Source organism: Peromyscus maniculatus, chromosome 5, assembly GCF_049852395.1.
Source record: "Peromyscus maniculatus bairdii isolate BWxNUB_F1_BW_parent chromosome 5, HU_Pman_BW_mat_3.1, whole genome shotgun sequence".
Taxonomy (NCBI): Eukaryota; Metazoa; Chordata; class Mammalia; order Rodentia; family Cricetidae; genus Peromyscus; species Peromyscus maniculatus.
In genome coordinates this window covers 25,631,836-25,643,642 of record NC_134856.1, presented here as the reverse complement: position 1 = coordinate 25,643,642, position 11,807 = coordinate 25,631,836, and positions in this window count along the sequence as shown.

Sequence of the window (11,807 nt, the reverse complement as noted above, 5' to 3'; positions counted from 1 at the left end):
GACACCAGGCCAGACAATCTGGCTCCCGCACCTCGAAAGAACAAGGACAGGGCAGGAAGGACCAGGGCTGACAACTTCCCGGAAAGGAGTGCCCGGGACAGCAGGCGCTGCTGAGGGAGGGGTCAGGTACTAAATACTCAAGTGCCCGGTGGGTTTAGCAAATGATGAGTCATCAGTGCCCTCAGGAAGAGCCTCGTTTTCATTAAAGGAGAAGAGTTGAAGGATTAAGGCATCTGTGCCGCTTCCTGAGCTGCTTCCCTCCGCGAACGCAGGAATTGTCCCTGATCAGTCATTGTGTCGGTGAGAAATCCTGAGGGCTGGAGACATGGCTCCCTGCTTAAGAGAACTGGCTGCTCTACCAGGGCTTTGGTTCCCAGCACCCACGTGGTAGTTCCCAACCATCTGTAACTCCAGGTACGACGCCCTCTTCTGGCGGCCACTGTACTGCAGGCCCATGGTGTACAGACACACATGCAGGCAAAATATCCACAAACTAAAATAAAAATACAACGTGTTTCTTTGTTTATGTTTGGGGGAGGTGGAGTTTTATTTTTTGCTTTTGTGGTTTGGTTTGGTTTGGTTTGGTTTGGTTTGGTTTGGTTTGGTTTGGTTTGGTTTGGTTTGGTTTGGTTTGGTTTGGTTTGGTTTTCAAAACAAGGTTTCTCTGTGTAGCCCTGGATTCCCCTGGAACTCACTCTGTAGACCAGGCTGGCCCTGAAGTCGGAGGTCCACCTGCCTCTGCCTCCAAAGTGCTAGGATTAAAGGTGTGCACCACCACTGCCCCACAAATAAATCCTAAGAAAGAAAGAAGGAGGAAGGGAGAGGGAGCGAGCGTGGGGGGCTAAATAAGGAGGCCACTATTGGGAAAGAAACTGGAGCACAGATTTTTTTTAAAGCCATCTACAAACCTTCAATATTCATAAGCCATGTACTTAAGCTAGAGAACCAGCCTTTATTAATGGCATAGCTGAGTAATTTAAACACACATTTGAAATAATTATTATGTATCTGAAGGGGAATAAGTCATCACATTTATAGAAGTAGATTTTTGTTCATTGTCTTTGAGGAAAGCATAAATTAAAAAACATGTTTATTTTTCTCATTCAGAAAGGAAAAATGAATGAACTAAAGATATGACAGATATCTCAAATATTCACTCAATCCCTTGTGAAATATTCAGTCTTATTTTCGGATCAAGTTATGACATATATGTGCTAGCAGCTGCCATTTAAAGAAACAATGTGTACTGGAATGTATAAAATGAATGTATTTTACATATGCACATGTATGTACACATGTTAGATGATGACACAAACAGAAAGCCCTTAGAGGCATCAGGACTTTAGACATAACTTGTGTGGCGAGTGCAAGCCTTCACCTTTTTCACTGTCTCGGGTCTAACGATACCAATTTTGAAAATACACACAAAGAGGGACTAATTTGAAATGCCAAAAAATAAATTTATATATTTATAAATGAACTTATAGTCAAAGTTTACAGAAACTAACACATCCTGAACTTTTCATTTAATCCACAAGATCCTGCACATGTTTTTCCAGGCTTCTGGGCAGTGGGAGCTGGCCAGGTTCCACTGAGTCCATGAACCTGTTCTGCTCTGGATCCAGCTGTGTGAAGCTACGGAGAGGCATAAGCATTGTGGTGGTATGAATGAGAATGGCCCCCATAGGAGCATATATTTGAATTTACTCCCCAGTTAGTGCAATGTTGAGACAACGCCCGCGCTACCCATTCACCATGTCCGAGCCAGGGGCTGTGGATTAAAAAATAAGAAACAAGAGACAGCGAGTCATTTGCCACAGCTGAATGCCGAATGCCATTTATTGAAAGAAGGAGGAAACATTAAATACAGGCTTACAGCACAATGGAGGATCCCCGGAGGTCAGAAGTTCGCTACCCAATGTTCTACATTCTTGCATCTAAGCTGTTTATACCAAATGCAGGATACATGAACAAAGAACCTCCGGTGATAGTTAGGTGAGAAGGAAACCAGCAGGGAATCAGCATAGGGAGGGCATCTGGTCAAGGTCGGCAAGCAAGGCGGCAGCCACTCACAGTGGGGGTCCGGGGCTCACAGGTCCCCCCTTTTTACTAAAAAGGGAGCTTCTGACTTAGGTTGCGTGGGACATCAGCAGGTCACCTTACCCGTCATGGCGACACCTGCCCAGGCCACACAAGTGCTCTGTCTTAGGTTGATGACCGCCCCCCAAGCATTACCCGTCTCTGAATACTCATTATCATACAGACTCAACCACATAAGCTGTAGAGTAACTGCTGCCAAAGATTTCAAAGTGGCACTGGGCTTGCAGTCTGTGAGACACAGAAAAGACCAACAGAAGTCCTAACCCACCCATAGCCAGTAGGCTAAAGGCAATTGAGCCATTCCCTTCCTTAACAAGCCTTACTGCAAATTGGAGTCCTTGTAAGGTGGTATCCCATAGGCAAGTGAAACTTGAGTTTTATAAATTTTACAACTTTCAAAGCCAATTCAAATGTATAGTTGTAGAATTAAATTTATCATGCCCAATAGAATGAAAGATTAATTAACTGTGGTAGCTACTTTTGCTGCCAGGGTCTCCATTGTGCTAGCTGTAGTAACCAATTATGAAATAGCAATCCCAGAAACAGTAGCAGCAGTGGCCACCACTGCTATAACAGCAACAATGGCAACAGCGATGTCAGATTCTCTTCTGGAGCATGTGAGCATCCTCTGTGTCTAACTACCATGGTCCACTGGCATGGACACAGCTCCAGGAACACGAACCACCAAGGCCCATTTTTCTTGATCCCAGCATGACATAAACTGGCAGCTCTGCAAAAGAACAACTAAGAACCATAAAGAAGAAGAAAAAAACAGCAAATAAGGAGGAGAACTAATGGCCTCATAATGGCTACATTCAGGCTCACAATTTTTAAGGTATCTTCAAAAGAGGCTAGATGAATTTCAGGAGGCCAATAAATGTTGCACAGAGCCACTCCTGAAAAGTAGGTACTACACCAGCTTGAAGAGAATTATGAAAATGAAAAAGGCTTAGCTGGCATGCTATTGTTAACAAATGAAAGTCACTGACCTTCAGAGTTATCCTTAATGTCCAAGGTGTCTGGGTGACACATTCTCAACATAATTGAAAAAGGTTACCATACATTACCTTCTGGAGAATCCAACCACATGGCTACAGTTCCTAGGCTTACATTAATGTTTGCCAAGGCTGGCCATATTGGGCTCTCAATCCCCATTGTCATCAAAAGGGGAGAGTTTTTCATGAAGGCCCAATAAGTCTCTACCATGTTGGGATTCAGCAGCAGCCACAAGGCACACACAGTGCTCAGGAACCCAAAGAGGCACTTCATTGTCCTGTGGAAAGACACAAACAGATCCCCAGGCCCATACCAACACCAGATCGGGTCCCCTCCAAGTGCCAGTAGAAAGATCCTTCCATCGCAACCAGAGGATGATTTGCAACAGGAGACCTCCAGTGCTTATCTGCAGCGGATACTCCAGCAGAATCCACCGATAAAAAATTTAAAACATATAAAACAAGGGAAAGAATAGAATGTGGAGAGGAGAGATGAGTCCCTAGCTCCCCACTTTTTACTTTAGCAATATATGTTTTTAAGGTACAATGGCAGCGTTCTACTATAGCCTGTCCTTGAGGATTATAAGGAATACCAGTCTTATTAACAATAAAAAAGTCTTGGCAGAATTTTGAAAAATCCCGTACTGCTGTAAGCGGGACCATTATCAGTTTTTATGCATTTTGGCACTCCCATGTAGGCAAAAGCATGAAGACAATGATTCTTTACATCCTTAACCTTTTCTCCTGAATGGGCAGAAGCAAAAATTAAAGAAGAATATCTATCAATAGACACATGGACATATTGTAATTTTCCAAAGAAAGGCACGTGTGTGACGTCCATCTGCCACACATGATTAGGAAAAGTCCTAGGGGATTAACTCCCAAATGAGGAACAGGTAAAAATTCAACACAAATAGGACATGATTTAACTATCTGGATGGCTTGTTCCCGGGTTATGCCCATGTGATGATGAAGAGATCCAGCATTAAGATGATAACGTTGATGCAACTGAGTAACCTTTTCAAAGGCAGAACAAATTAATGTGACAGCCATATGAGTAATGGCATCAACCCTCTGATTACCTTCACTTAGAGGTCCAGGCAATTGAGTATGAGCTCTAATATGGCCCACATAAAGGTTATGTGAGCGGGACCATATGAGTTCTTGCACTTGCAATAAATATTCATGAATGGGAGAAATAGATGGTATGTAGGCTGTTGTCTCCAAAGGCATAATGGCATGTGCCACATATTGACTATCAGTATAAATATTTACACTCTCATCAGCAAACATCTGTAAAGCAACCAACAGTGCCTGTACCTCTGCCATCTGGGCAGAAGTGCCCTGGACTTTCATTCTCTTCACTGTGTTACCAGAAACCACCAGAGCAAAACCACGTGAAGTGCCATCAGTAAATACCACATGGGCCAGAGGAATAGGAATCATCTGTACTATCTTGGGAAATATAACAGGATGCAATTTAAAAAATTGACACACATCATTGGAGGGGTAGTGAGTATCAAACTGACCCTGCATGGAGCATGTCAGTATGGTCCAATCATTATCATTAGCTTGCAACCATGCTATTTGAGACTGGGTGTATGGGGTCACCACAATATCTGGCTCCTTAAAAAGTTTGAATACTGATCTTGATTCCCTTAAATATAATCTGAGCAACATCCTGTGGATAAGGAGTAATGGTTTTTGCTGGAGAAGCTGGGGAACGTACCCATAGAATAGGACCTGTTTGCCAAAACACTCCAGAAGGTGAATGAGTAAAACAAAATATCAAATACAATAAGGGAGAAGAAAGATCTATATACTGCACGTGAGCCTGTTCCAGGGCCTCTTGCACTCGTTGTAGGGCTACACGTCCTTCAGCTGTTAACTTATGGGGAGATAAAGGGTCAGGGTCGCCCTTTAAGACATCATACAAAGGACAAAGCTGACCTGTTGGAATTTTTAAAGTGGACCTAAGTCATTGAATATCTCCCAGGTTTGGAAATCATGAAGCGTATGTAGCTGATCCGTACACAGAGTAATCTTTTGTGGAAGTATACCTGTGCATAACAATTTATGACCTAAATAATGATAGGGAAAAGATACCTGTACCTTTTCTGGGGGTATCTGTAAATTAGCCAGGCTAAGAACCTCTTGTAATTTAGAAAAGGCATCAAAAACAAGTTTTTTATCTTTAGCAGCCATTAATATATCATCCATATAGTGAATTATATAAACATCTGAAAAAGCCTTTCAAACTGGAGCTATTGCCAAAGACACGTGAATTTGACGTATAGTAGAGCTATTGGCCATTCCTTGAGGCAATACCACCCACTGATATCTCTGATAAGGTTCTTTAAGATTTTCTGAAGGAACACTAAAAGCAAACGAGGACTGTCCTTGGGATGTAAAGAAATGGTGAAGAAACAATCCCTCAAGTCAGCCACAATTAAATGCCAATATTTAGTAATTGCCACAAGGGCAGGCAAGCCAGGCTGTGTTGCTCCCATGAGAAGCATGTTTTTATTTACAGCTCTAAAATCCTGTAATAGCCTCCATTTTCCTGACTTCTTTTTAATAACAAAGATAGGTGTGTTCCAAGGTGAAGTGGAAGGAATGATATGTCCAGCATCTACCTGTTCCTTAACTAAAGCGTTCACAGGCTCCAATTTTTCCTTTGTAAGGGGCCACTGCTCCACCTACACAGGGTCATCACTTTTCCAAGTGATTTTTATCAGTTGTATAATCGAAGGCTGCTGCACAGTGACCCCTATGGAAAAGACCCTAATCCTTTAGTATCCCCAGGACCTCTAGTGACACAGTTTTTGTCTGCCACAGGGAGTGGGTCTCCTTGCAACATTTTCCCTAAGCCTTTGCCCGGGCAGTAGCCCTGACTCTTCAGCATCTGTTGTACAGGCTGTGTAGTAAGCACTGTTCCCATACCATCTAACACATCCCGTCCCCACAAGTTCACTGGGATGTCAGGTAGCACAAAGGGTTGAAAAGTTCCTGCATGACCTTCCTCATCCTTGCAATTTAAGGGTAGCCTGCTCTGTAATGGCATCTGAGCTGTGCCGATTATAGGTTAGAGGTAGAATTTTTAAGGGGCCAAGCTTCGGGCCAATATTTTAAAGAAATAACTGAAGTGTCAGCACCAGTATCTAGAAGACCCTGAAAATTGTGACCATTAACTTTTAAATTTAGCATGGGTCTTTGTTCTAAGGTGGAAACCCAGCATGCTAGAGGGCCTGTAGAGCCAAATCCACCCTCACCTCTAAGTGGTTTAAGAAAAGGATTATTAATATGAAAGTGGGGCATCAAAAGCAATTGTGCTATGCAAGCACCCTGGGGAATAATTGCCACCCCCTTACCAGCCTCCACCATGATTTTAATTTCTCCTTCAGAGTCTTCATCTATCACTCCTGGAATTACTCTAATACCTTGCATAAGAGCACTACTCCTGCCCAGAATCAGTCCTAAAGACCCTGCAAGTAGTGGATCCATGACTCCAGTACCGAGAGCCTGGGGGCCCATCTGAGGTGTTAATACTGTTCTGGCGGAGGAGCAGAGGTCCAATCCTGCACTTCCAGGGGTGCTTCTGATAAGGTCTTGGACAGAAAGGGATTCCTTCGAGGAATGAACTAGATGGGATGGTGGGAAACTGGGGTCGGGACAGGTGTATCCAGGGCTCCGTACACCTGGCTTCGGGGGGTCCAGAGCGGACCCCGATGCCCGTTTCCCGACGGCAGTAACATATTTCCCTGAGCATCAACCTTAGATCGGCACTCATTACTCCAGTGATGGCCCTTTTTACATCGCAGGCAAAGTCCCGGTGTCTTTGCCATTGCTTGGGCTCCAGGACAATTTTTCTTAACATGACCTTGCTGGCCACATCCAAAACAGGTTTTTGGGTGGGTTCCTCCAGAATTATTCCCCCTTATGGCTAAAGCCATTACCTGTCCCATGATGTGATGCCCATCTATATCTCTACATAGTTTAAGATAATCATTTAAGCTCTTATTTTTATGAGGTCTAATGGCCTCCTTGCAATATTTATTGGCATTTTCAAAGGCCAATTGCTTTACTATGGGCATGGCTTGATCAACATCCCCAAATACTCTCCCTGCTAATTGAAGCAGGCAATCTACAAATTCTGCAAATGGTTTTGTTGGCTCCTGAATGACTTTAGATAGTAGTTCACCAGCAGCTTTATTAGGCAGCCCTTTCCATGCTCTGATAGTGGCTACACTAATCTGTGCATAAACTGTGGAATCATACAAAATCTGTGCCTGTAAAGTGGCATACTGCCCTGTACCCGTGAGCATCTCAAGATTACAAGCCGGGAAGCCTGCATCAGCATTTCTATTAGCTGTAGTTTGACAATGTTCTTGAAACTCACTCCTCCAAATTAAATAATCCCCCCCAGAGAGAGCAGCGCGACACAGCTGCATCCAATCGCTAGGGGTGCAATTTAAGGCAGAAAAAGATTCAAGTATAGTGGTGGTAAAAGGAGCATGGGACCCATATGACGACATTACAGCTTCCTTAAGCTGTTTGATGCTTTTAAAATCTAGAGGATCGTGTTCCCTTTGTCTCTGCCCTTGAGCATTTTGAGTCTCTATAATCGGGTAAGCAACTCCCCCCCCCCCCTGTTAACCCTTCTATGGGTGCGGAAGGAAGGACCTCCGTGTTGCAAAAGTCAAGGTTATAGGTTGGAGGTCTATCCTTACAAGAAATCTTCTGTGATTTCCCTCTTAGGCATCTAGCATCCTTTTCTGATCTGACTTCTACATCATCACCCTCTGAAGATAACTCTGCAGAATCAGAAACATCAGAAGTGTGAAGGGTTCTGAGAGCCTCCTCTATCTGAGACTCCTCCAACACAGCTTTAGCTTTAGTTAAATGTTCTTGAACTTCAATATCATCACTAAGCAATGCATCTTTAATGAAGCGCCACAAAGAAAAAGTAGCTAAGAATATGGAATCAGGCCCTTCTTTATGCAAATATTTTTGTAAGTCAACCTTGACCTGTTCCCAATCTGGTACATTAAATCCTCCAGAGACCAGAAACCAAGGACTAACATTCTGGAGGATCTGAATAAAATCTTTAGCCGTCTTGCTCTTAATGATAGTGCCTCGCTGCCTCAACAGTCCAATTAATTGTTCCTCGAGGAGTGACTGCGAGCTAGCTGCACGCATTTCAATACAATTCACCAGTACCTCTTATTTTTTTTTTCTTTAAAATGCTGGCCAGCCTTCTCAGGTGTCCATTAGATTCTTCCCTTCTTTCTCAGATCTCGGTAGTGTCTTGGTAGAATCTCGGTGGGTCCTTCATTTGTTGTGGCAACGCCTGCGCTACCGCTACCTGTTCACCATGTCCGAGCAAGGGGCTGTGGATTAAAAAATAAGAGACAAGAGACAGCGAGTCATTTGCCACAGCTGAATGCCAAATGCCATTTATTGAAAGAGGGAGGAAACATTAAATACAGGCTTACAGCACAATGGAGGATCCCCGGAGGGCAGAAGTTCGCTACCCAATGTTCTACATTCTTGCATCTAAGCTGTTTATACCAAATGCAGGATACATGAACAAAGAACCTCCAGTGATAGTTAGGTGAGAAGGAAGCCAGCAAGGAATCAGCACAGGGAAGATATCTGGTCAAGGTCAGCAAGCAAGGTGGCAGCCACTCACAGTGGGGGGCCAGGGCCCACAGTGGAACTGTCTGGGAAGGATTAGAAGTTGATATGGCCTTGGAGGGGGTGTACCCTTGTTGGAGGAGGGGTATCACCAGGGATAGGCTTTGATATTTAAAAAGCCCATGCCATTCCCACTTAGCTTCCTGTCTGCCTCGTGCTGGTGGATCAGATGTAAGCTCTCAGCATTTATTGCAGTGTTATTTCTACCTACATATTGCCATGTTTCCTGCCTTGATGGCTATGGACTCACCCTCTGATACTGTAAACCCAATAAACTCTTTCTTCTCTAAGTTGCCTTGGCCATGGTGTCTTATCACAGCAATAAAAATGTAACTAAGATAACCAGGGGGTTAGCTGTCAGAGAGAAAAGAAAATGATCAGTGTTTATCATCTTGATTTCTGGGTCTCCAAAGGTTGTCTACTTTTCAGTGAACCTTTACCCAAGGCTTTTGGAGAGACCTTGTGCTCTGTAAAGCTTCTCTTACCTGGGTCATTTCCTTTCACATATTCATTACTAGCTCTTGGGTTTCATATCACTCCTTGTTAATTGTCTAAACCCTGCCCACATCATTAGAATTTACTGAAAACTAAAATCAATCAAGATTCCCTTCAACAGACAAATGGCTAAACATAGTAGAGGACATTCATTCAAGGGAACATTGTATTCAGCCATAAAAATAAATGAAGGCTGGAGAGGTGGCTCAGTGGTTAAGGACACCTGTTTTCATAGAAGATTCATGTTTAGCTCCCAGCTCCCATATGAGATTGTTCACAACTGCATGTACCTAGTTTCAGAGGATCTGATGTCCTCTCCTGGCTTCTGTGGTCATGTATATGGTACACATACATACATACATACATACAGGCACTCACACAAATACATACCAAAAAAACCAACAAGTTTTATGTTGGATGTGGTGAAAGAATTCTTCAATACCAGTCATATTTTGTCTTCCTTTTCCTATTATAAAAATTTGTCTACAACAAAATGATTAAGATATTGACTAAAACAGAGCTCACACATGCTGCGGTATGTTCTGTATGCTATGGATGTGTTTGGTTGATAAAGAAAAAACCAATTGGCCAGTATCCAGGCAAGAAATATAGGTGGGGTAAACAGACAAGGAGAATTCTGGGAACAGGAAGGCTGAATTAGTAGATGCCAGCCTGCTGTTCAGGGAGCAGCATGTAATGGCACACAGGTAAAACTATGGAACATGTTGCAACATATAGATTAACAGAAATAGGCTGAGTTTAAATGTAAGAGCTAGTCAGTGGTAGGCCTGAGCTAATGACCAAGCAGTTTTAATTAATATAAGCTTCTGAGTGATTATTTTATAAGCAGCTGCAGAGTTCATGGAGCTGGGCAGGACTGGAGAAAACTTCAGCTACACACACATCTAAGGAAATAAAGGACAGTTTATTCTGAAGCCAAATATGAGTGGAGATTGTCCAGGAACACAGATTTAGATTGCTCCAAACACTGTGTTCAATGTGGCAACAGTTTCGTGAAGTTTTCATAGTAACACAACAAAACGAATCATAAATCAAGACCCTCTAAATAGTGCATTTGGTGGAGATACCAGACAGGCAGGCTACAGTGAAGCAGGGAACTCTCTCCTAGAGGTCTCAGGTGTTGTCCAATGACATTCTTAGCCTGTGGGTGAGTGGAATCTTGGGCCTATTTGTACACTCTAAAACAGTGGTTCTCAACCTTCCTAATGCTACAACCCTGTAATACAGTTCTTCATATTGTGGTGACCCCAACCATGAAATTATTTTCGTTGCTACTTTAAACTGTAATTTTGCTACTGTTATGAATCATAATATAAATGCCTATGTTTTCCAATGGTCTTAGGTGACCTGAAGGTGTTGTGACCCACAGGTCGAGAACCACTGTTCTAAAAGAATGTGGCTAATAGCAGCAAGGATGATAGTTAGACAACCAATGGTTATTTAAAGGGCCAAAGATGGCCCAAGATCATTTTAGCTTCCAACCTATTACATTCCAGCTCTCCACAATCAAACAGCCTTATAGGGTGCTTAATGAGGACAGCCCCTTTCTGGAAACTTCAGTTCATGGAGCTCTTTGGTTTTAAACCAGAAATAGTCACTGTTTCTGGCTGTATGGTAGGACAGCATGGAAACTGTAAGCAGCGTGTTCCAGTGTGTGTGTCACTGCCAACCTTTATCTCCTCAGACTCCTTCCTGCACGCAGGCACTGGCCGTTAGTGCTTCTCAGGATGTGGTCTCGGCCAACTAATGCAGAATTATCTAATATTGTAAAATCTCATTCTTTGTGTAATGCATCTAATCCAAAGTGTGTGTGTGTGCGTGGGTGTGTGTATGTGTGTGTGTGTGTCAGTGTAATTGGAAGCAATTCCTTTTCCTGTTTACAAACTTGTCCTTTTGATAAGAAAAAAAGCTTTAGTAATGCAATGTATCCCTATTGTAGACCTCAACCATGTACACAAGAGATATGTATAATAAATGACAGCTTGTGACTCGGCCTGAGAGTATCTCAGCTGGGATCTTGGAATAGACTGCCCATTATGGAGCTATCAAAAAGAGAGAAGGGATATAAATAATCTTTTAATTGCAGCTATTTCCATTTTGCTGAACTACAAAGCTTATTTTAATTTCAAAACCATATGTTAATAAATCTTCTAGACTGAAAGCAAGAAAGCCTTCCTAAAGCTTCAGTTAAAATCTGAGGCCTCCACTCTTAGGATTACACATGCATTTCTCTTCTGAAACTGCACCCAGGCTTTCAGACCACGTTAGGAATTTCTCATAGAGGAATACAAATAAAAATGTTATCTAGCAGTTTCATTTTCTGCTGTAAACTGCCCTCCTGTATTGTATTCCAACGTGATAAAGATTTAAGATTTCAGTATCAGCCAGTCATTCAGAGCACAGAGTTAAAGCTATGAGAAATTGATTATTGGCGGCACTTGCCCTGCTCTGCAGCAAAGGAAAATGCTGGCCATGGCCATGCACGGAGGACTGGGGGTG